The sequence below is a fragment of the Leucopleurus acutus genome (assembly GCF_964270905.1).
Source record: "Leucopleurus acutus genome assembly, chromosome: 8".
NCBI classification, from domain to species: domain Eukaryota; kingdom Metazoa; phylum Chordata; class Mammalia; order Artiodactyla; family Delphinidae; genus Leucopleurus; species Leucopleurus acutus.
The window spans coordinates 65806978-65833860 of NC_139151.1; positions in this window are offsets into that span (position 1 = coordinate 65806978).

The window sequence follows — 26883 nt, forward strand, 5'->3', positions numbered from 1 at the left end:
GGGCCCGTGAGCCACGGCCGCTGAGCCTGCGCGTCCGGAGCCTGTGCTCCGCAACGGGAGAGGCCACAACAGTGAGAGGCCCGCGTACCGCTAAAAAAAAGAAAAAAAAAAATACAAATGCCTCCTATTTATATGAAACGATCTTGATTGTGCACATAATAAAAGGCAAGCTTAAAGTATACTAATACACCATTTTTCACCTATCAGAGTGGCAAAAATCCAAAAGATTGATAAATTCTCTTTTGTTCCAGCTTTGAGAAAATAGGCACTCCCATCATTGCTGAAAGGAATGCAAAAAGGTACAAACACTATGAAGGGGAATTAGCAATATCTAGCAAAATAACACAGGCACTCTGACCCAGGAAGCCTATTTGTAGGAATCTCTCCTAAAGAAACACTGACAGAAACACAAAAACATGACCACATTTTTTTATTTGTAATAGCAAAAACCCAAATGTCCATTAACAGGGGCCTAGTTGAATAAACTATAACACATTCAGATAGTGAAGTACCATGAAACTACAGAAAGGAATGTGGAATATGTATACATTGTTACGCCATGATCTCCAGAATGTAATGCTAAGTGGGGAAAAAAAAAAGGTGGACTAAAGTGTATATAATAAGCTACCATCTATCTAAGAGAGTATATATGTATTCATGTGTGGTTTTGCTTATGTAAAAAATTATGGAAGGATAAACCATAACGTAAATAAAATTGTTGTCTAAAGGGAAAGGAGAAAAAAGAGAGGTGAGTTTGGGATTGAAGCTGGACTTCTCTGAATAATACCTTGTTTTTTTTTTTTGCGGTACGTGGGCCTCTCACTGTTGTGGCCTCTCCCGTTGCGGAGCACAGGCTCCGGATGCGCAGGCTCAGCGGCCATGGCTCACGGGCCCAGCCGCTACGTGGCATGTGGGATCTTCCCGGACTGGGGCACGAACCCGTGTCCCTTGCATCGGCAGGCAGACTCTCAACCACTGCATCACCAGGGAAGCCCTATAATACCTTGTTTTTTAGATTCAACTTTAGAACCATGAAAATGTTAAATCAGAATGAAAAAGGCAATTCCTAAAATGAAGGGCAAAATAAAATAAAGGACCCTAATTGCACATTGAGTTGATAGCTTAATTATGCAGAGGTGTGTTATTTTAAATGGTTTGAAAATACAGTAATTCAACTATATGTCTCCAGTAGGATATACCTAAGAACTGCAATAATAATAATATTTTCTCTAATCCTATATTTGATATTGTTTGATATAATAATATTTTCACTAATCATATATTTGATATTGATTTTATATGAATATATGTGTGTGTTAAAAATGGGGTAAAGCAAATAAGCAATAATGCTATTGTCATTAAGAACCAAGATTCTTAGCATAAAAGGAAAAGATTCAAAAAAGATTCAAAATAAAATCACAGAAGTTAAACAAAGCCCTGTAATCCTAAAATGCCAAAATGTATCTCTTTTTCTTTTTTCTTTTTTTTTTTTTTGTCATTTTAGGCAGCCTCACTTTTGCTGGGACTGGATTACCTGTGAAACAAATGCTCCACTCAAAGTGTGGCATGCCAACAAAACTCTCCATCTGGAGAGGCTGCCAAGACTTAACACAGGACACTGGCAGCCCAGGCCTCCTTCCCAGGCTAAAACAGCCTTTCTTAATAGCTGGTCTAAGGCATTCTGCCAACCCACAGTCAGGTCGTGCGTACCCTGCAGGCATGTCCAATAACATACCTCAGATACTCAGATAGCTCAGTCACCTCTTCTGCAAAGAATTCCCCTCTGACCTGCCTTATCTGTGGCAATCTCTCCTTCTCTAGGTTTTAATAGTTACTTTTGAACCAGAAATTCCCTGCCTGTACTGCCCACACTGCCTCTGTTTCTTCAGGCTTGTTTCTTTCAAATCACACACACACACACACACACACGGTAGTGTCTTATAAGAATAGGCACCAGTGCTCACTTAGCAGCACATAGACTAAAACTGGAACAATACAGACAGGATTAGCATGACCCCTGTGCAAAGATGACATGCAAATTCGTGAAGCATTCCATATTTTTAAACGTTTTAAAAGAACAGGCACCACATACATATCACCTGCTGTGTCAGGCACTGCTCAGCCCTTTGCACTCAAACTTCACAATGACCCTGAGTGGAGATGTTATTATCCCATTTTATAGATGAGGAAATGGAGGCAGAAACTGTAAGTTACTTAACCAAAGCCACACAGTTTGTAAAGGGCAGAGCTGGGACTTAAATCCAGGTCTATCTGCTTGCAAATCATGTTTATTTAACCACCGTGTTGAATTGTCTTCTTTAGCAGCAAAGTGGCTACTCAATCAGTGATCGCCGGGAGATACATGAATCTAGCTGAGGAATTCAGGCATGCTGCCCCTTGTCTCTCCTTCCACATCTTCATTAAGTCCCAATGCCAGGCATCCTCTCTGCTCCATGTAATGGAGGGGCAGAAGGATGCATTCCCCTGGGCCTGGAGGAAATATAAACACATCTGGAAGGAGGCCACTGCTGAGCAAACCAAACTCCCCTCAGAGTGTGGACAGGAGGGGGTGTCTATAAATAATCATAAGAGTGTGAAGAGATTCTTTCCCCTAGGGCTCCCTTTGCGAACGGTTGATGGTAATTGATGAGGCTATAGGGACATGCCGGTCCTTCTGCTCTTAGAACCAGGTGTGGTTATTTACAAAAATGTCACTTTCCCATCCCTTCCTCCCCACCTCTGCCAGAGGCTTGAAGATCAACAAGTACCAATTTACTGCTGCCCCGCGGCACACAGCAATGAGCCACCTGTACACCCCACTGCCTACAAACAAGACTTAGGCTCCTGCTCTGGCTGAGAGTTGCTTCCTCTTTGCAAATTTGGAAAGAGAGAGATAATCACAGATTTCCTCCTTTCCAGGCAGAGACAGGTCACCTGACCTCCCTCAAACCATATCACAAACCACCAAGGCAATAAAATCTGGAGTTCCCACATTGCCCAGCTCATAGTGGGGAAATAAACAGACCACTGGACCGGAAGTCAGAAGTGTGGATACTGACCCCAGATGGGCCATCTGTTAGCAATCAGTGTCTGAGTTCCAGCTCCTACATCTGTAAAATGGAGGTGGGTCTTCTGTCACGTGCCACATACAAAGGGTTTTGAAAAGAATAAATTAAGCAATGCTGTTAAATAATTTGTACTGTGAGAGATCATCATTAGTATAGTCACGATCACAATGCAGTCCTGTGAGCCACCGTTAAGAGTGCCCAAGACAGGTTCCAGAAAATACCTTAAAACTGTACTGCCAGCACTCCCACGGCCTTGCTGGTCATTGACCAGCCCAAATTGCCTTGAAAATCATAAAAACCAAACATATGAATAAAATCTAGAGAATAAACAACAGTTTGCCCGTGTGTAGACTAGATTTGGGGATTCTTTTACGTGGATTGTCAAGGGCACTGTGCAGGATGGGAGATAGAGTTTTGAAAGCATCCCGAAGGAAAGTTTCATTTTAACAGTATCCCTTCCATTTTAAATAGAAAAATATGCCAGAGGCAGAAACTCTGTAGGTCTTCTACTGTGCACTACAACAAACGCAATAACAACTCCATCTACTGCACCAGGAAGCCAAGGTATCATGGAGTTCACCAAGGATAGTATGGTGCCCAGGCCTGACTTCCTGGAAGAGGATGCCCATCATGGAGCCCATGACTCCTTGGGGTAGGAGCCCAAATCCCAGGATGGAAAATAGAGAATCTTATGAGAATCTTATGTCAACCAGCAGTCCTTACCACTATAGCCACGTTATTGAATTCTCTGTCCGTGGTGCTGGCTGAAGGAGTAAAGCCATTTTAGGTGCTATTCTAGCTGTGCTGTCCCATCCTAAACCCTCCCTCCACACTGTCTCAACATCTCTAACTCTTCTCCATCCCCAAACCACTGACCAAGTTTAAGCATCATCTCTCACCTAGACCAGGACAATAGCTTCCTAACTGCTCTCATTCATTCGTCAAATATCTATTGAGCACCAGTCATGGGCTAGGCACTGTCCCAGACCCTGGAGAAAAGCAGTGAACAAAAGAAACAAAACGCCTGGCTCTCAGGGAGCTAACATTTCTAGCAACCCCCGTGTCTAGTATCATTCTTTTACAGTCCATCCTCCACGTTAGCCAACAGAGAAGTCTTTCAAAATCACAGATCTGACCATGGCCCTCCCAGGCTGGAAATCTTTCCCTGGTTCCTCATTCCTAAGTTTGAAGTTCAAGCTTCATGGCCCACGAAACCCTTCCAAACTTAGACCCACCAAACCATGCAGCCTCATCTTCACCTCTTCCCTGCCCCAGCATCCCTTTCATGGTGGAAAGAGCCTGGAACAAATAGCAGCGAGCATCAGTTGGCGCACCTGGAACTTGTGGGCAGAGGGTCAGCAGGTGTGCCCAGCCCCGTCCTCTGGGCATTCTGTGGAGAAGGACGTTTAGGCTGCAGCACAGCTGTGTATACAGTGGGTCATGAGAGGGCTCTACCCCTTGTTGTTCTCCATTTGTAAGGAGGAAATGTGAAAGTGTCTTTGCCCCAGGAAGGGGACAAAGGATAAGCGTTTGGGACCCAGGCACCAAGAGATGCAGGCTGAAGTGCCAGGTGTGTGGAGGACTGCTGCACCTGGAGACACTGGGAGCCCCCATTCCATGGGAAACTGAATTCAGCACAGCTAACACTGACCGAGGAGTAGAGCCTATCCAGGTCCCAAGGGACCTGCAGCCTCTTCTGGGATTAGAGAATCATCCATCCTAGGTAACCCCAATGCCAGGTAACCCAGAGAGAGTCTCTAGTATCATTCATTTATCAGTTTCACCTGTTTCCAGCCACACCCGCATCACAGCATACGGCCTCGCCTGAAGCCCCAGATACACAAACTCTTCATTCCCCAAGCATGCCAAGCACTCTGATGCCTCCATGCCTTTACACATGTGCTTCCTGGTACCTGTGGCACTTTGTCCCCTATCAATCTGGAAAATTCTCCCCACAGATGTCAAAGAGAGCATCTGACAAAAGAGCTGGTTTATGTTATCATTCAAAGCCTTAATTCTCCCACCTGAGACCTCTGATCAACCCCCATACATATATACCACTTCATACATTGGGCAGAGTTAAATGTCTCCCCCGGGAGTCCTGCTAAACTTTGCTTCTTGCAGTCTATTTCTCTACACACTGAATTATAAACTCCTCAATGTATGGAACATGCCTGCCATCTCTATATTCTACCTGCCACAGAGTAGGTAATAAGAGAATGTTTGTGGTAGATGTTGAATTGGAGTAGACACACCAAGCGTTCTCCTGTCATAGAGCCTTAGCACATGCTGATCCCTCAGCTTGGGAATGCTCTTCCGATCATTTCAAATGACTGGCTCCTTCCTATTCTGTAGGTCTCAGCTAATTTCACTTCCCTATAAATCAATATAAAATAAGTTATTTTCCACGTGGCACCCTGCTTTCTTCTCCATGGAATTTTCATAATTTATAATGTTCATTGTCTATCTCTTCTACTTGACTATAGGCTCCATGATGCATAGAACTGTGTCTATTTTATTCACCACTGTAGGGGAGGGGAAGGAGAAAAGCAGCTTAATCTTTAACTGTTTTTATGAAGGAAGCACATATGGCCCAGAAAAATGCCAGGTTAATGAGTTTCTTTCTTCTGACTTAGCCCTGTACCACTCCCACTCCTACAGCAGTGCTTCTCCATCTTGCCACATTGTAATTACCTGGACAATTTTAAACATTACTGACACCTGGATCCCACCACCAGGCATTCTGGTTCACTTATCAGGGGTATTGCCTGAATATGGTGAGGTTTGGATGCTACCCAGGTGCTTCTAATGTACAGCCAGGACTGGGAGTCACTGCCCTGTAGTGTGGTTTGCTCTCCTAGGTTTTTAAAGGCCTCCTGGGGTCATGACTGACAGCTTTGTCACCTGAGATCACTGTTGTCACCTGACAGGGAGAAGAAGCCCACAGCACCTCTGGCCACATGAGCATCATCACCTGAGCTCCTTAGAGGAGATAACACGTGAGACATAATAGGTTCTGATGCTCCACCAGGAGGTTCCCAGTGATCAGATGGGATTGAGTAGACAGAGCTGGCTTGTCACAGAGAGGAGCTAAGGCAATTGTTCCTTTGGGATGTGGCTACCAAAGCAGGATGGTCACCCAGCTGGGCCTTTGCTTCTCCTTCCTTCCGATTTCTGTTCTCTCTCTGGCTAATCTGTCTTAGGTCACCTGGGTTAAACAGGTCTCCAGCCAGGTTCTCCCTGGTCTTGCAAGGGAGAAGCTGGCTGCAAGTCTTGCATTTTATCCGGCATATAGTCCTCATTGTTTCAGAATAAACATCTCTGAGTAGAGAAAAGCTGTTATCAGATCTATGCTTACAAAGAAAGCTCTGACAGTTGGAATTTTATTAGTAGTTTAATATCTTCCAGTCCACAGACTTTTATTGCATTTCTCCTAAATACCAATCACAGAGCTAGGGGCAGGAAATTTTTTAAATGCATAAGATGCAACCCCTTCTCTCCATGAGCTAGTGGGGGAAATAGGCTGGTAAAGGGATCACTGTAGACAAAGGTGAAATGTGAAGCCAAGGATGACCCCAAGGCATCATGGGAGGTAGGGAGGTGATTCCTGAACTCAGCCATTGAGGATGGCCAGGAGTCGGCCAGGTGCAGGTGAAAAGGACTTCCGAGGCAGAGGGGTCAATGTAAACAAAGGCTAGTTGAACAAAGATGACTGAGAAAGGAAACTGCATTAAGAAGGGCAAACCATTTTCAGTCCTGCTCAGAAGACACCCTCCTCTCTAGAAAGCCTCATTATATCAGGGATAAACCTTGCCATACCCTCCTGCAGCTTTGGAGACCTTCAAGATCGTGGAGGAGTAAGACATGGAGATCACCTTCCTCCCCATAAATACATCAAAAATACATCTACATGTGGAACAACTCCTACAGAACACCTACTGAACGCTGGCAGAAGACCTCAGACTTCCCAAAAGGCAAGAAAATCCCTATGTACCTGGGTAAGGCAAAAGAAAAAAGAAAAAACAGAGACAAAAGAATAGGGATGGAACCTGCACGTCTGGGAGGGAGCTGTGAAGGAGGAAAGGTTTCCACACACTAGGAAACCGCTTCACTGGCGGAGATGGGGGGTGGGTGGGGGGGAAGCTTTGGAGCCACGGAGGAGAGTGCAGCAACAGGGGTGCAGAGGGCAAAGCGAAGAGATTCCCACACAGAGGATCAGTGCCAACCAGCACTCACCAACCTGAGAGGCTTGTCTGCTCACCCACAAGGGTGGGTTAAGGCTGGGAGCTGAGGCTCGGGCTTCAGAGGTCAGACCCCAGGGAGAGGACTGGAGTTGGCTGTGTGAAGACAGCCTGAAGGGGGCTGTGCACCACAGCTAGCCAGGAGGGAGTCCAGGAAAAGGTCTGGACCTGCCAGAGAGGCAAGAGACCTTTGTTTCGGGGTGCTCAAGGAGAGGGAATTCCTTCCAGTGTGCTCACAGAAGGCAGAGAACTGCCTAAACTAGCTCCAGGGACGGGCACGAGCCGTGGCTATCAGCTCGGACCCCAGAGTTGGGCAGGAACTACTAACACTGCTGCTGCTGCCACCAAGAATCCTGTGTCCAAGTGCAGGTCACTATCCACACTCTGCCAGGAGGCTCTGCAACACACCACTGCCAGGGTCTCATGATCCAGGGACAACTTCCCTGGGAGAGCACGCCACGTGCCTCAGGCTGTTGCAACGTCACACTGGTCTCTGCTGCCTCAGGCTCGCCCTGCATTCCAATTATGACTACTGTACCCCTCCCTTCCCCCAGCCTGAGTAAGCAAGAGAGCCCTACTCAGCCACTGCTTTAACCCCCTCCTCTCTGGGTGGGGGGGAATAGACTCCTGAGGGCTGCCTACACAGAGAGGCAGGGCCAAAACCAAAGCTGAACCCGAGGAGCTGTGTGAACAAAGAAGAGAAAGGGAAATTTCTCCATGCAGGCTCAGGAGCAGCAGATTAAATCCCCCCAATCAACTTGATAAACCCTGCGTCTGAAGAATACCTGAACAGACAACGAATGTTCCCAAAATTGAGATGGTGGACTTTGGGAGCAACTGTAGACTTGAGGTTTGCTTTCTGCATCTAATTTGTTTCTGGTTTTATGTTTATCTTAGCTTAGTATTTAGTGCTTATTATCACTGGTATATTTGTTTATTGGCTTGGTTGCTCTCTTCCTTTTATATATATATAATATATAATATATATTATATAATAATATATATAATATATATATTATTTTCTTCTCCTTCTTCTCTTTCTGTGAGTGTGTACATGTATGCTTCTTTGTGTGACTTTGTCTGTATAGGTTTGCTTTTACCCTTTGTCCTAGGGTTCTGTCTGTTCGTTTTTTTGTTTTTTTGTTTCTGTTTTTTTTTTCTTTCTTCCTTTTCTTCTGAGTCATGTGGCTGGTAGGATCTTGGTGCTCCAGCTGTATGTCAGGCGTGAGCCTCCGAGGTCCAGGACATTGGACCACCAGAAACCTCCCGACCTCACATAATATCAATTGACAAGAGCTCTCCCAGAGATCTTCGTCTCAACACTAAGACACAGCTCCACCCAACAGCCAGAAAGCTCCAGTGCTGGATGCGGTATGCCAAACAACTAGCAAGACAGAAACACAAACCTACCCATTAGCAGAGAGGCTGCCTAAATTCATACTAAGTTCACAGACACTCCAAAATACATCACTGGACACGGCCCCACCCACCAGAAGGACAAGATACAGCCGTACCCACCAGAACACAGACACCAGTCCCCTCCACTGGGAAGCCTACACAAGCGACTGAACCAACCTCATCCACTGGGGGCAGACACCAAAAATAATGTGAACTATAACCTGCAATCTGTGAAAGGACACCCCAAACACAGTAAGTTAAACAAAATGAGAAAACAGAGAAATATGCAGCAGAGGAAGGAGCAAGGTAAAAACCCACCAGACCAAAAAAATGAAGAGGAAATAGGCAGTCTACCTGAAAAAGAATTCAGAGTAATGATAGCAAAGATGATCAAAAATCTTTGAAATAGAATGGAGAATATACAAGAAATGTTTAGCAAGTACCAAGAAGAACTAAAGAGCAAATAAACAATGATGAACAACACAATAAGTGAAATTAAAAATTCTCTAGAAGGAATCAATAGCAGAATAACTGAGGCAGAAGAACGGATAAGTGACCTGGAAGATAAAATAGTGGAAATAACTACCAGAGAGCAGAATAAAGAAAAAAGAATGAAAAGAACTGAGGACAGTCTCAGAGACCTCTGGGACAATATTAAATGTACCAACATTCAAACTATAGGGATGCCAGAAGAAGAAGAGAAAAAGAAAGGGACTGAGAAAATATTTCAAGAGATTATAGTTGAAAACTTCACTAATATGGGAAAGGAAATAGTCAATCAAGTCCAGGAAGCGCAGAGAGTTCCATACAGGATAAATCCAAGGAGAAACACGCCAAGACACATATTAATCAAACTCTCAAAAATTAACTTCAAAGAAAAAATACTAAAAGCAGTAAGGGAAAAGCAACAAATAACATACAAGGGAATCCCCAAGGGTTAACAGCTGATCTTTGAGCAGATGCTCTGCAAACCAGAAGGGAGTGACAGGACATAGTTAAAGTGAAGAAAGAGAAAAGCCTACAACCAAGATTACTCTACACAGAAAGGATCTCATTCAGATTCAACGGAGAAATTAAAATCTTTACAGACAAGCAAAAGTTAAGAGAATTCAGCACCACCAAACCAGCTTTACAACAAATGCTAAAGGAACTACTCTAGGCAGGAAATACGAGAGAAGGAAAAGACCTACAGTAACAAACCCCAAACAATTAGGAAACTGGTAATAAGAACATGCATATCAATAATTACCTTAAATGTAAATGGATTAAATGCTCCAACCGAAAGACATAGATTGGCTGAATGGATACAAAAACAAGACCCATATATATGCTGTCTACAGGGGACCCACTTCAGACCTAGGGACACATACAGACTGAAAGTGAGGGGATGGAAAAAGATATTCCATGCAAATGGAAATCACAAGAAAGCTGGAGTAGCAATATTCATATCAGACAAAATAGACTTTAAAATAAAGACTATTACAAGACACAAAGAAGGACACTACATAATGATCAAGGGATCGATCCAAGAAGAAGATATAACAATTGAAAGTATTTATGCACCCAACATAGGAGCACCTCAATACATAAGGCAAATGCTAGCAGCCATAAAACGGGAAATTGGCAGTAACACAATAATAGTAGGGGACTTTAACACCCCACTTTCACCAATGCACAGATCATCCAAAATGAAAATAAATAAGGAAACACAAGCTTTAAAAGACACATTAGACCAGATAGACTTAATTGATATTTATAGAATATTCCATCCAAAAACAACAGAATACACTTTCTTCTCAAGTGCTCATGGAACACTCTCCAGGATAGATCATATCTTGGGTCACAAATCAAGCCTTGGTAAATTTAAGAAAATTGAAATTGTATCAAGTACCTTTTATGACCACAAAGCTATGAGACTAGATATCAATTACAGGAAAAATCTGTAAAAAATACAAACACATGGAGGCTAAACATTGCACTACTAAATAACAAAGAGGTCACTGAAGAAATCAAAGAGGAAATCAAAAAATAACTAGAAACAAAAGACAATGAAAACATGATGACCCAAAACCTATGGGATGCAGCAAAAGCAGTTCTAAGAGGGAAGTTTATAGCAATACAAGCCTACCTCAAGAAACAAGAAACATCTCAAATAAACAACTTAACCTTACACCTAAATCAATTAGAGAAAGAAGAAGAACAACAACAAAAAAAAAAACCCAAGTTAGCAGAAGAAAAGAAATCATAAAGATCAGATCAGAAATAAATGAAAAGAGAAATGAAGGAAATGATGGCAAAGATCAATAAAACTAAAAGCTGGTTCTTTAAGAAGATAAACAAAATTGATAAACTATTAGCCAGGCTTATCAAGAAAAAAAAGTAAGACTCAAATTAACAGAATTAGAAATGAAAAAGGAGAAGTAACAACCGACACTGCAGAAATACAAAGAATCATGAGAGACTACTACAAGCAACTATATGCCAATAAAATGGACAACCTGGAAGAAATGGACAAATTCTTAGAAAACTACAACCTTCCAAGACTGAACCAGGAAGAAATAGAAAATATGAACAGACTGATGACAAGCACTGAAATTGAAACTGTGATTTTAAATCTTCCGACAAACAAAAGCCCAGGACCAGCTGGCTTCACAGGCGAATTCTATCAAACATTTAAAGAAGAGCTAACACGTATCCTTCTCAAACTCTTCCAAAATATAGCAGAGGGAGGAACACTCCCAAACTCATTCTATGAGGCCACCATCACCCTGAGACCAAAACCAGACAAAGATGTCACAAAAAAGAAAACTACAGGCCAATATCACTGATGAACATAGATACAAAAATCCTCAACAAAATACTAGCAAACAGACTCCAACAACACATTAAAAGGATCACACACCATGATCAAGCAGGGTTTATCCCAGGAATGCAAGGATTCTTCAATATATGCAAATCAATCAATGTGATACACCATATTAACAAATTGAAGGCTAAAAACCATAAGATAATCTAATAGATGCAGAGAAAGCTTTTGACAAAATTCAACACCCATTTATGATAAAATCTCTCCAGGAAGTGGGCATCGAGGGAATCTACCTCAACATAATAAAAGCCATATATGACAAACCCACAGCCAACATCATTCTCAATGGTGAAAAACTGAAACTATTCCCACTAAGATCAGGAACAAGACAAGGTTGCCCATTCTCACCGCTGTTATTCAACATAGTTTTGGAAGTTTTAGCCACAGCAATCAGAGAAGAAAAAGAAATAAAAGGAATCCAAATTGGAAAAGAAGAAGTAAAACTGCCACTGTTTGCAGATGACATGAAACTATACATAGAGCATCCTAAAGATGGTACCAGAAAACTACTAGAGCTAATCAATGAATTTGGTAAAGTAGCAGGATAAAAAATTAATGCACAGAAATCTCTTGCATTCTTACACAATAATAATGAAAAATCTGAAAGAGAAATTAAGGAAACAACCCCATTTACCATTGCAACGAAAAGAATAAAATACCTAGGAATAAACCTTCTTAAGGAGACAAAAGACCTGTACGCAGAAAACTATAAGACACTGATGAAAGAAATTAAAGATATACAAACAGATGGAGAGATATACCATGTTCTCAGATTGGAAGAATCAATACTGTGAAAATCACTATACTACCCAAAGCAATCTACAGATTCAATGCAATCCCTATCAAGCTACCAACGGCATATTTCACAGAACTAGAACAAAAATTTCACAATTAGTACGGAAACACAAAAGACTTGGAATAGCCAAAGCAATCTTGAGAAAGAAAAACGGAGCTGGAGGAATCAGGCTCCCTGACTTCAGATTATACTACAAAGCTACAGTAATCAAGAAAGTATGGTACTGGCACAAAACAGAAATATAGATCAATGGAACACGATAGAAAGCCCAGAGATAAACCCACACACATATGGTCACCTTATCTTTGATAGAGCAGGCAAGAATATACAATGGAGAAAAGACAGCCTCCTCAATAAGTGTTGCTGGGAAAACTGGACAGCTACATGTAAAAGAATGAACTTAGAACACTCCCTAACACCATACACAAAAATAAATTCAAAATGGATTAAAGACCTAAATGTAAGGCCAGACACCATAAAACTCTTAGAGGAAAACATAGGCAGTACACTCTATGACATAAATCACAGCAAGATCCTTTTTGACCCACCTACTAGAGAAATGGAAACAAAAACAAAAATAAACAAATGGGACCTAATGAAACTTCAAATCTTTTGCACAGCAAAGGAAACCATAAACAAGACCAAAAGACAACCCTCAGAATGGGAGAAAATATTTGCAAATGAAGCAACTGACAAAGGATTAATCTCCAAAATATACAAGCAGCTCATGCAGCTCAATATCAAAATAAAACACAACAGAAAAATGGGCGGATTCTCCAAAGAAGATATACAGATTGCCAACAAACACATGAAAGAATGCTCAACATCATTAATCATTAGAGAAATGCAGATCAAAACTACGATGATATATCATCTCACACTGGTCAGAATGGCCATTGTCAAAAAATCTACAAACAATAAATGCTGGAGAGTGTGTGGAGAAAACAGAACCCTCCTATACTGTTGGTGGGAATGTAAATTGATACAGCCACTATGGAGAACAGTCTGCAGGTTCCTTAATAAACTAAAAACAGAACTACCATACGACCCAGTAATCCCACTACTGGGCATATACCCTGAGAAAACCATAATTCAAAAAGATTCATGTACCACTATGTTCATTGCAGCTCTATTTACAGTAGCCATGACATGAAAGCAAGCTAAATGTCCATCGACAGTTGAATGCATAAAGAAGATGTGGCACATATATACAATGGATTACTCAGCCATAAAAAGAAACGAAATTGGGCTTCCCTGGTGGCACAGTGCTTGAGAGTCCTCCGGCCGATGCAGGGGACACGGGTTCGTGCCCCGGTCCGGGAAGATCCCACATGCCACAGAGAGGCTGGGCCCGTGAGCCATGGCCGCTAAGACTGCGTGTCCAGAGCCTGTGCTCTACACAACGGGAGAGGCCACAACAGTGGGAGGCCCGCGTACCGCAAGAAAACAAAAAGCAAAAAAAAACAAACAAAAAAAAGAAATGCAATTGAGTTATTTGTAGTGAGGTGGATGGACCTAGAGACTGTCATACAGAGTGAAGCAAGTCAGAAAGAGAAAAACAAATACCGTATGATAACACATATATATGGAATCAAAAAAAAAACCAAAAGGTTCAGAAGAAGCTAGGGGCAGGACAGAAGTAAAGATGCAGATGTAGAGAATGGACTTGAGGACACGGGGAGGGGAAGGGTAAGCTGGGAAGAAGTGAGAGAGTGGCATGGACATATATACACTACCAAATGTAAAACAGCTAGCTAGTGGGAAGCAGCTGCACAGCACAGGGAGATCAGCTCAGTGCTTTGTGACCACCTAGAGGGGTGGGATAGGGAGGGTGGGAGGGACTCAAGAGGGAGGGGATATGGGGATAAATGTATACGTATAGCTGATTCACTTTGTTATACAGCAGAAACTAACACAACAATGTTAAGCAATTATACTCCAATAAAGTTGTTAAAAAACAAAGAAGGGCAAACCATAAGGTGTTGTAGGGCATAGTGTATGTGAAAGGAGTCACAATAGCAAATGCTTATACAGTGCTTACTGTGTGGCTTGCACTATTCTCTGTGTGCGTACATTTATTTTATTTTTACTTTATTTTTTTTATGTACTCACTTGATTCTCATAGCAACCTAATGAGATAAGATGATCATCCCCATTTTACAGATGAGAAAATCAAGTCACAGGCAGTATAAGGAACTGCCGCAAATCACACAGCAAGTGACAGCCAGGATTTGTACCAAGACAGGCTGCTCTGGAGCATACACTCTTAACTGCCATGCTCCACTACCTTTGTGATAGTGCAATAAGCCATGCTTAAAGAGATTGGATGTTATCATGGAGGGCAAAGAGACCCACTGAAGAATTTTGTACAGAGAGAGGGACCATCACACACAGAGTAGAGGGGGCAGGTTTGAGGGTAGGAGTAGCCCTTAGAAGACTGATAGTAGAACGAGAGAAAAAGAGTCTGAACCAGGGCCATTGTACTAAGGGTGGAAAGGAGAAGATGAACTTGAGGAAAATTCTGGCATTTGAATTAACAGGATTTTGTGATTGATCAGAATTGGGCATATGGGGTGGAGTCAAGAATGTCACCCAGAGTTCTAATTTCGATGGAAAACAGAGTTAAGGGGGAGGGGTGATAGTCAGTTTTGGACAGGCTGAGTTTGGGGTGTCTGTGGGCACCAGCGGGGATGGAGGGCAGGCAGCTAGACACGTAGACACTTCTACAGTGGCAGTGTGGTCAACAGCTTTGTGTGTGTGGAATGGAGGAGGGGGTGAGGATAAGTGCTACAGTAAGTCCCATAGCCTACGTATCCCCATACCTCTGAGTACCTCTCCACAAAATGGGTTGTCAGCATCTATCACTTGTCAGCCTCTCCAAGGCGCTGACACATTCATTTTTTAGCCGACATTCAGCTATTTCTCTATAAGCAGGCAAAGTTAGATTTTCACTTATCAAACTCTATTCATTATTCTAATTTAACTTTTCTGCAACCAGAGTTAGAAGCTGTTTTTAAGTGGAAGGTGATCCTGATCTGAAAGACACAATTGCTTCATACCATCATGACAGGTCAATTTAAGAATGTAAGGGGCTGATAGCATAACTTCCAGGCTCATTTCTGAGAGCTCAAACTCATTCCAGTGGTTTAGGGCCTCTCAGGCAGTTTGCTTAAGTAGCAAAACTCCTTTGACTGCTGTTGCAGATTCAGGTCAGGGCATCTTAGCCAAAGAAATGGCCCCCAAATACTGATTACCTCCCGGTGTTCTCTATAGGTTTCCCCATTTCAGTGGAAGACAGGAAAAGTGGCTTCTCTGCAGTAGACAGGGCTGTCCATGTGCTCCATTCCCAAAGCCAATCAGAAGGAAGCCACTTCCTTCTGAGTCAGCCTCCAATCAGCTCAGCCACTCCATCTCATCTCCGTCTGTCACCCTTTTAGTCCCCACTCATGACACTGGGAAAACAAATCAACATTAACCCTGCCACTGAAAACCATGGTATCTCATCTTGTACCACAAAACTTTGTCATTGGTTCAGCCTGACCACTCCCTCACCCATCTTTATTTTTAAACAGATGTAGGAACACTCAAGGTGGTGGGAAGAAGGTAACATTCTATCAGGTGTATGTTACAATGATTGCTAGTTTTCTATACAATAAGCACTCTCCCTTCCTGTTCTGTAGGGGGCAGCAAAATGCCCAGCTAGCAGACTGGAGGGCTCTCAACAAGAGGTAAGTGGCCATGGTTTCTTACTCAGCTGATAGTAAATACCTTTTGTCCCTTCATCCTTTCTCTTCTTCCTGCTGGCATATTGAGGTAACAGCTGGAGCTCCCCAGCCCTAGCTGCTGACCTCCAGACTTCTTTTACAAGTCAGAAAACAACCTGATAATGTGTTTAAGCCAGTGTATTTGAGTTTCGGTTCCTAGCAGCTCTGCTACTATGAGTCCCTCTGAGACCATGGAAAATAAGGAGACCTAGAATGGCCTTCCCCAGCCTTGGCAGATGTTTCTTTGAGAAAAGCCACTAGAGCACTGCATTGTCATTACCATTATGTGAGCTTGTCTTCCACCCTAAATAGTGAGTTCCTTGAAGGCAAACACTTATTCACAATTATTGTAGCAGCACCTTGCAAGGTGAGAAGTCTGCAAATGTATGTTGAATGAACAAGTGGAAACTGCACTGGGGTCTTGTACTGATGACTGAATCCCGGGAACTGGCTAATTGATGACGCTATGCACCATCAGCCTTGTGTGCAGGATGCTGACATTGTTACCAAAATGCAAAAGCCACCAGACCCATTATCTCCATGCAGTGGCTGCTGAATCAATACATCCTTGGGATGAGAAGAAACCCTTCTTAGGCATTCAAATATTCTGCCATGGTTAGTCAACTCAACAAAAATGCATTATATATCTTTGCAGACTAGTCCACTTTTTTCATTAAATTTTTATGGAGGATCTTCCAGCACATGATAATTAAGCTTAACATCTGCTTTGTGAGTTAAATGTCCTCATTGCCCCCATTTTACTGATGAGAAGCCTGAGATCCAGAGGTTGAAATGACTCGCCCAAGGTCATGTGCCATTCCAGGTAAGGCAGGGATCTGAACCCAGCTCTGCTCACACTATCCCTAGTTACCTTGCTGCCTTTCTACTTCATAACCGTTTTAGATCTGAGGCTGGGATGGTCTCAGTTCCAAAAGGGAAAACATGGGGCACGGAAGGAGACCTTTGCTTCTGGCCCTGTGATCTCTAGGCTCTTCCAGCTCCAAGTGGAGAAACAGGGGTGGGAAGGAGAAAGGCCAGTCCAAAGCCTCCGAGTCCCTCCTAAGACCTGAAAATGTGTGCAACTGCCCAAATTAAAATCAATATGCTGCTTGGCTGGAAGGCTGCACGATTGTTTCTGAAGCTGGGAATATTATGTTCTAAATGTTTACTCTGGCAGAGGCCATAAATGATGAGTTCCAGGCCATTTGGAGCTTATATTGCCAACAAGATGGTCTAGAAGGCAGCTAAAACCAATAAAAATGACAGCAATCCCAACAGAGTGGCACAGACAAATTGATCTGGTTCAGACATGGATGCCAGGCAGCAATCTGGGGTGAAAGAGACTCCTTCTTTGACAGGAGAAAGGCAGTGATAAAAGCAAAATTGTCAGCCGTCAGATCTCGCTTCCTGACGCTTGGGGAGGCTTCCCTGAGATGGCAAGAAAACTCAATATAGCCAAGGCAGACATGTTGATTTGTGGCACCAGACAACCAAGAAAGGCAATCCTACCCTCCAGATATTAAGAGATGACCACTTAGCTTATATAAGTCTGATGCACGGCATGCCCCAGGCGGCACATCCTCCCAACCCGAAACCTGCAGCTGAAATAAACACATATATATTCCCAGCCAGGGATTCTCCTCTCAAGGGGGAATGTATAGTATGGTGGCTAAATGCTCAGGCCTAAGTGTCAGAGAGATGTGGATTCAACTCTCAGCTTTTCTACCTACTGAGCACATGCCTCTTTGTACTCTGTCTAGGCCTCTGTTTCCTCATCTAGTCTATTCCTCTGAGGAACAGAAGGAGTACTGGTCTACCAGCACTGCGGTGAGAATTAAATCAATAATTGGCACCATCGATGGTATAGAGTAAGTGTTGAATAAATGTGAGCTGTTCATATTGTTTCTCAGTGCACCAAAGAGCATGGACCAGGCATAACAATATTTAAATGCCAGGCAAGGTCACAACCCAGCTTCTCCTTTCTGTACTGCAGGAATTAGCCACATTCTTGGCAATGGACTGTGTCTGGCATCTCTCAGTTACTATTATGCCAAGGGTGTGGCCTGAGGGCTTCAGAGCAGGGCGGAACTTGAGCTTGAAACAAGCTCACTGAAATGTACCCAGGGTTTATCAGATTGAACCCTCCTTCCGGAAATATCCTCAGGGGATGAAGACAATCACAGACTGTACCCTCATTACATGCCAGACACTATATCAAGCACTTCACAGCTATTTACACTGATTTCTCACAGCACTGTGAACTAACTGAGGCACAGAGAGGTAGGAAATTTGCCCACGGTCACACAGCAGCCTTGGAAGGAGGCAGAAACCACGGGTTTTCCAAATTTGGATTTCTAAATCCAGTATTCATTCCACCACGTCACAGCTGTGCCTTTATTTATAGAAGCATAAATAGGATTGCAAAGGAAATGTTTAGCTTGCTTAAGAAAGCCAACAGTGTTTGAGTCTATAAAATTAATTTAACCCATCTGTCTACAGAAACTTACTCCATTAATTACAAATGTTGTTACCTGTTCAATTAAAAAAGAACAAATATGTAAAACTGCTACTTGCAATGTGATATTATGTCAATAGTGCACATCACCTAGTTTTTCTCATTGAGAGACATCACTGTGTAGCAGAAAATATGGGAGCTTTGAAGTCTGAGAAATAGGTTCAAATCCTGGCTCTACCACACACCAGTTCTGTGGTTTTAGACAAGCTCCTTAACGTCACAAAACCTCAATTTCCTCATACGTAAAAGGCAGTTATTAACACCAGTTTCAGTGTTGCTTGGAGGATTAAATGAGATAGTATACCTAATTAAATAAGGCACCTAATACGATGCCTGGTACCTAGCTGATTCTAAATAATGGGAATATATCATTATTCCTAAGAAATAACAATACTTCTGTAAAATATCCTCCAATTCAGACATAGTACTAGTTCAAATAAGCAAGTTTCACTAAAAGCAGGCTTCTGATAAGCCAGAAATTCCACTTCCAAGAAGCAGTCAAAGAAAATGATCACATCTGCAGAGAAAGATATGTGTGTGATGATATTAATTACACATGGTTTATAACAGTGGGAAAATGGGAAACAACCTATATATGTATTAAAAGAGGAATGGTTAAACAAATTTTGATTTATCTGTATCAGAGCAAACTTTTCCTATAAAGAGCCATAAACAATATTAGCCTTTGTGGGCCATATAGCCTATGTCACAACTACTCAGCTCTGTTGTTGTAGCACTAATCACTCAGAAAATGCGTAAAAGAATGGACATGGCCATGTCTTTAAAAAAAAAAAAAAAAACTTTATTTACAAAAATATATGGAAGGCCAGATTTGACTTGAGTGTTTTCTGGCCTCTGATGTGTATGATTGAATACTATGCACCATTTAAAAAATAAATAAAGTAGAACTGCATGTATTTAGACAGAAAGATATTCACGAGGACTCCTAAAAATCATAATCATAAGAAAAAGGTAAAAATGCAACAAAAATTGGGGGAAGAATATGAACAGGAAATTCATAAAGGAGAAAATTCAAGTAGCCAGCTAGAAAAGTTGTTCAACCATCTAATTGATTAACTTTTCCAAATGCAAACTGAAATAAGAAGATTCTATTTTTCACTCATCAGATCTGCAAGAATTAAAACACTGACAAAATCAAGTGTTGATGATACTGTAGAGAAAAGAGTACTCTCATACGCCACTGGGAGAAATAAAAGAGGACGGTCACTTTGGATAGTTCCTTGGCAGTCTATTAAAAACTGCAAATGTGTATATCCCATGATCCAGCATTTCCTCTTCCTGGGTCTCTACCCACAGGGAACCAGTTTCACATGTATGCAAGAAGACTGGATAAGAAAACTAAATGAAACATTATAATAGCAAGAAATTGAAAGTGACCTAAAGGTCCACCAGTAATGGAATGGATAAATATGCAATGCAATCATGTGACAGAATGCAATTCAGCAGTTAAAAGGGATAAACCAAATCTATGTTCATGAATGTAGCTAGATCTCAGAAATACAATACCAAGTTTCAGAACAGTCCTTGCAATATGACACAAATTGTTTAAGCACATGGACACAAACAGCAAACAACACTACACATTTACCATGGGTACATGTGCATGTGTGCAAATGTATTTAAAATCTGGAAAGATACACACTAACTGACGCAGTGGTTATCTCAAGCCATAGAGAAGATCAGGATTAAAAGTGGTGGTCAAAGGAGACTTTAGCTTTACCTATAATGTTCAAACTTTTTGAAAAGAATGAATCTATGTATTATTCTATAATTAAAATAAATTTAACAAAAACGTTGTTCATGATATATTACATGAGTAGCAAGTTACAAAACCTTTTTTTTTTTTTTTTTGCGGTACGTGGGCCTCTCACTGTTGTGGCCTCTCCCGTTGCGGAGCACAGGCTCCAGACGCGCAGGCCCAGCGGCCATGGCTCACGGGCCCAGCCGCTCAGCGGCATGTGGGATCTTCCTGGACCAGGGCACAAACCCATGTCCCCTGCATCAGCAGGCGGACTCTCAACCACTGCGTCACCAGGGAAGCCCAAAACCATATATATTTTATGATGGCATTTTATTTTTAAAAGTATTATGAATTGTGTTTGTGTGTATGTGTCTGTTTGTCTGTCTGTCTGGACGGGTATATACCAAATAGTTAACAGGTCGTATGGTTGTGGAATGGGAATTGGGGTCTGGGGAAGGAGAATATATTAGTCGTTTTGCTCAGGCTGCTATAACAAAACACCACAGACTGAGTAGCTTAAACAACAGAGATTTATTTCTCACAGTTCTAGAAGCTGGAAGTCCAAGATCTAGGTGCCAGTAAATGTGGTTTCTGGTGAGGGTTCTCTTCCTGGCAGGTAGGTGGCTGTCTTCTTGCTATGTTCTCACATGGCTTTTTCCTCATTGCGTGCCCCCAGCGGAGTGAGGGGTGAAACAGGCAGAAGGATGGAGCTCTGAGGACACTAATCCTATCTGATTAGGGGCCCCCCCTTATTACCTCATTTGAACCTTAATTAACCTTGGAGGTCCATCTCCAAATACAGCTATGCTAAGGACTGGGGCTCCAACATATGAATTTTTGAGGGAACACAAACATTCAGTCCATGATAGATACTTTCCCTCTATGGATGAGAGTACAGTGTGGAAACCTACTGCAGCCGGATTGGCTAGGACCTAACCCCAGCTGTGCCACTTCAGAGCTTCACGGCCATGGGAAAGTCAACCTCAGTTTCTTCATCTGACAAATCAGGATAATAACATTATCTAATATGGTGCTTACTATGTGCCAGGTACTCGTGTATATATGTATTACCTCATTTAACCCTCACTTTAACCGTATGAGGTGGGATTATATCCCCATTTTAGAGATGAGGAAACTGAAGTTCAGTGACTTACCCAAGTCACAGTGCTAGAACATGGCAGAGCTGGCTCCAGAGACCGCAATCTTGAGTCATAATCAGTACTCTAAGTGTAAGTTATTGCTATTTTCACTTTATATAATGTATACAAACGTATACATTTTCTAATCCTTGAATTTTATAACTTAGAGGATCTGTGTATACTGTGTATGTATACATATATATATGGAGTATTAGTTTCCTACTGCTGCTGTAATAAATTGCCACAAACAGTGCTTAAAACAATAAAAAGTTATTTTCTACAGTTATGAAGGTCAGAAGGTCACCACCGAGGTGATGACATCACTGTTTTCCTTCTGGGGACTTTAGAGGAGAATCCGTTTCTTTGCCCCTTCCAGCTTCTAGAGGACACCTACATTCCTGACGCATGGTCTCTTTCTCCATCTTCAAAGCGCATCACTCCACCCTCTGGCTCCATCACCACATCTCCTTTTCCTGACTCTGACTCCTCCTGCATCCCTCTTGTAAGGACTTTATCATTACATTGGGCCTACCTGGATAGTCCCTGATCATCTCCCTACCTTGAGATCCTTAAATTAAACATCTACAAAGTCCCTTTTGCCATGTAAGGTTACATGTTCACAGATTCCAGGGATTAGGAAGCGATCATCTTTGGGGGCCATTATACTGTCTAATATTTCTCTATATATACATATACACACATACATATATATATACAATTTAATGGAGGAAATCTGACATACAATCTACATTATATAATATATACTGATTAACAGCACATATGCCTTCACAGCACATTAGACATAAACTATATTTCCATATATATACTTTTTTAATGGAAGAAATGTGAGTTCAAGAAAAGAGAATCTGGCTGAACCTCCTGCCCAGGAGATAGGGGGCCCAAGGAGCTCAGGTCTCATGTCTGCCCATGTGGTTGGGAATCACTGATCTAACCCAACATAGCAAGTCAGAAAAAAGTGGTGACTCACTGGACACACAAGTCTCCTGGCCCCAAAGCACTGCAGATGTTTGATCTGGGACAATAGGAGTCCACCTCCACCAGTAGGTCCGGCAAGCAGATGCAGATAGAGTCCAAGGGCTGCTTGTCCAGACTGGTCCCAGGGCTGGATCTGCATCAATTCTGACACAGCTCTCCGACACCTCGCTGCTCAGGCTTTGGCAATGTCTCCTAAAATAGCTTTACTCTAACCAACCTAAGCACTAAACCTTCTGCTCCAGAACAGAAGAGAGCCTTGCGGTTTCCTTGAAAAATCCTTGCATCTGGCATTCGGCTGTAAGAGACTGAATGGTATCCCTAAGTCGATTCTATTTCTTCCTGAAAACACTCCCCATGCAATCCCATGCATTTTAATTTCCAATCAGCAATGCTTTGTCAAGGTAACCGTGGTGCTGTTGAGTGACAAGTCTCAGTGGCTGCTGTACAGACCCTCAATTACCTCCCAGCTGAGTCTGTTTCAAGAGACCGTCTACAGTCCTGAGTTATACACACCCCACCCCCCCACCCCATGCTGTGTTACCTGGACTGACCCAGCTCCCTCCATGCGTGAGCCCCACCAGGATATTCCTTTGCTTTGATTTTCAGTCTCTGCCAGACCCTTTTCCAGTAGTTGAAGAGATAAATATGGTAGATGGGTAAACATGGTCAACTCACAATCTGTCACTCTAGCTGCAGTGGGCAGATGAATCCAGGCCACAACAGGAGGGCAGAGGGGGAAGGTCAGAAGCCAGAGAAGCCAATCTTCATGCATGCCCTGCTGCTGCCAACTGGTCAAGAGAGAGGCAGGTGACACCCAAGTGCCATCTGGGCCATGAGGCTTGAGCAGACTGAGACAATGTCCCTGTCACTAACCCTCTCACCACACCTTGAGCAAGCCACTCCTACCTACTGAGTCTGAGTTTCCTTATTAGATCAGTTTATGGGGCAATTAATGTCCCGGGTAACAGCCCATGGCACTGTCACTTGCATTTATTACAGATCATCATTAAGATTTCTTCCAGCTCAAAGAATCTACAACATTTTATTGAGGTAGCTCTAAATTATGCATGGAAAAAAAAAAAAGAACCTAGACCATGACTTTTTTAATCAAAATTGTTCAAAATGAGAAGTTTGCACCACTGACAATTTTCAGTGTTGGTCAAGAATGTGATTGTTTAAACATGTTTTCCATTCCTTCATTCTTATGCAAACCTTTTAAAGGAAATGGGTGTTGAAAACTGACAAACAGTATATTCTATCTGAAGTCAACTTGGAATTCCTGTCTTGTAAGACATAACACACCTCTGGATACTATAAGCCATGTGACTGAGGGGTTTTCTTCCTTATTTTAAATATGATTTATATCTATCAAATGTAACAGTTTTTCACAGGGCCCAAGACATAGCAGCATAGAAAAGAGAAGGAAGGGCCATGCATTAAGAAAAGGGAAATGGCTACTGCAGGGGTCCCCAGCCCTTGGGCCGGGGAAAAATACTCATTCGCGGCCTGTTAGGAACCAGGCCGCACGGCAGGAGGTGAGTAGCAGGTGAGTGAGCCGCTCCTCATTGCTCGCATTACCGCCTGGACCATGCCCCCAACCCCGTCTGTGGAAAAATTGTCTTCCACAAAACCAGTCCCTGGTGCCAAAAAGGTTGGGGACCGCTGGTCTACTGAACACCTCTTGTGTGTCAGGTGCTATACCAGACACTTCCTATGAGACAGATGTTACCCTTAAATCCCAAATGATGAAACACACTCAGAGATATTATTAAGTGACCCAGGTCACACAGCTAATTATGCAGATGTGGGATTCATAATCTATCTCTAAATTCCATGCTATTCTTTTTATATCATGCTGTCTCTCCAGCATGTTAAAGCAGGATAAGTTTTCAAACAACCACAGAGAAGATGATGTTGGACGTGACCATAAAATCTGCAAGTGAGCAATATAAAAGATTATGACAGATAGTTAGTTAATCATAAAACTGAACTTCAGTTCTCTCAGCATTTAACTGAACATTTATATTACCCAAGGGAGAGAGTCCAAAGTTGTAAGACTATTCTTGGAATTGGGCTGTGGAAACGAGGTCAAAATTCAATGTTTTTTCCCCAAAATACCCAGAGGTTTTTTTGCGGTTCGCAGGCCTCTCACTGTTGCGGCCTCTCCCATTGCGGAGCACAGGCTCCGGACGTGCAGGCTCAGCGGCCATGGCTCACGGGCCCAGCCGCTCTGCGGCATGTGGGATCTTCCCAGACCGGGCCACGAACCCGTGTCCCCTGCATCAGCAGGCGGACTCTTAACCACTGCGCCACCAGGGAAGCCCTACCCAGAGGTTTTTAATGCCTCCCACAAGTCTGTTTCTCCACCTCCATCTTTTTCCCCCAAACAGCACAGGCTCAGCCTACACCTTTCAGAGTCTTGACAGCTGAAGAGCTGGAGGTATCACAGGGGACAGTGAGAGGAGCTTTGCAATGACTTGCGACTGAGTAGCATCATCCCCAAGAAGGTGCCAAGAGGTGGAAGAAGCAGGGTTTGTGTGGATCCTCGGTCACAGCTCCATTTCACTGCATCATCCACACTTGCACTGCTGCCTTCCCAGGGCTTCCAGGACTACAAAGAACCCAGCATTGCAAAGAATGGCCCTACTCTCCTTTCCATACTACTATGTCTTAGATCCTGTCAAAAAAATTGTTATGTTTGATGAATACAGAACATATTTTAAATGAGGAAGCAAAAACTCATTCAAATATCTTATGGTATCAAAGGGGATGCTAGCTCTCACAGACAGGAATTGACTCTAGATTGAGGTGTACTAACCTTGTGATTAGTGACATTTTAAACCAGATAATTCTTTGTGAGAATTACAAAGTTTGTGGTCTGTATCCCTCAATCCCAACCCCCTTTCCCTGGTTAACTCCTACTCATCCTTTAAGTTTCTGCTTAAATATCACTTCCTCTGGGCGGTCTTCCCAGCCTTTCTGAAATTTGGATGACATACCCCTCCAATGTGCTCCCAAAACACCTTGAACTTCCCCCACATGTTGCAATGGTCTGTTTACTTAGATAGTACCACAGAGAATTTATATAATGTTCTGATCCATGGTCTTCTGTTTGTCGCTTTCCCAATCTAATTCTTCATTCATTGGTTTTGTCCTCCTATAGCATCTTTGCCAAATTGTCATCAAGTCTCTACCTCCATACCTTTGATAATGGAGAACCCACTACTTTTCAAGACCTCCATCTTATGCTGAAGAGTTAAAAGTGTGTCCTTATAGTAACCCCCAGTCTTTCTTTTTTTCAATCTCTTCTTGATCCTAGCTTTACCCCTAGGGGCCACCACTTTCAGAATGGCTCGGGTCACCATCAGCCCACCTTCATACACACAGGCTGCTCAAGTAAACAGATTTCTCTCTCCAAATGACAGTTCCCCTGGTACTGTGCAAGGCTCTTTGCTTTCCCTGAAGACAACTTCAGACCTCCCAGCACCCTGCACCCCAGAGATCACCACCATTTCTTAGAACAGAGCAGTTAGATGTGCATCTGGCCAGCGGCAACCATATTACTTTAGATGCAATTTCAGGGTTTCGTGGAAGAAAACCTTATCTTCCCCAGGGGCTCCTGTCTTCATTTTTCCTCCCTCTAAATTATTCTCCACACTGCTGCCAAAAGGGTCTTTCTAGAACACAAACCTGATCTTGCTACTGCCCTGCTTAAAGCCCTTTGAATGACTGCCCACTACATTTAGGGTAAAATACAAACTTCATTATCAAATTCCTTTGTACTCTCCCTGCCCTCTTCCTGGGGGGGGTCACAGCTGGGGGGGCGGGTCACAGCTGACCACTCACCATGTGTACCCTATATTACACGTCTCACCCATCTGGAAATTCCCCAGAGGTCCATGCTCCCGAGTACTGTTGTACCCTTGTCTGTGCCAGTCCCCCTGTCTGGGATGACACCCTCCCCGCATCCTCATCACCTGGAAGAATCCTTACTGGTCCTTTAAGAATCAGCTCCACTTCTCTGGGAAGTATTCTGCGACCTGCCCACCCCACTTCCTACCCACCAGGCTGAATTTGTTGCCTCTCCTCTATATTCCCACAGCTCGTATGCTTCCCCTAATATAAAAACACGTCACAAACTTCTGTATCTGTCTTTTAATCTGCTCATTTCTCCACCTCACCTTCAAACCCGGACAATGATTAGTCTTTATCTATAGCCCTCATGTTCAGTGCAGAGCCTGGAACATAGTAGGTGCTCAATATATCGGTTTTGAATGAATGAATGATGACTGAGATAATGAATAGTCTCACCATTATGACAATTCCTGCACCCAGACC